This window comes from Arachis duranensis, chromosome 3, assembly GCF_000817695.3.
Source record: "Arachis duranensis cultivar V14167 chromosome 3, aradu.V14167.gnm2.J7QH, whole genome shotgun sequence".
NCBI classification, from domain to species: domain Eukaryota; kingdom Viridiplantae; phylum Streptophyta; class Magnoliopsida; order Fabales; family Fabaceae; genus Arachis; species Arachis duranensis.
This window is the reverse complement of record NC_029774.3, coordinates 69,151,875-69,152,116: the sequence shown is the minus strand read 5'-3', so window position 1 is coordinate 69,152,116 and position 242 is coordinate 69,151,875.

Sequence of the window (242 nt, the reverse complement as noted above, 5' to 3'; positions counted from 1 at the left end):
CAACCCAATGTTATATTTTTCTATATTTCCTTTGTTATTTTATGTTTTCTGTAGATTGATGATCATGAGAAGTCACAAAATCAATTGAAAAAGCAAAAACAGAAAGAAAAACAGAAAGAAAAACAGCACACCCTGGAGGAAGAACTTGCTGGCGTTTAAAGGCCAGTAAGGCTAGTAGATGGGCGTTTAACGCCCAGTCTGGCACCATTCTGGGCGTTTAACGCCAGAAAGGGGCACCAGAC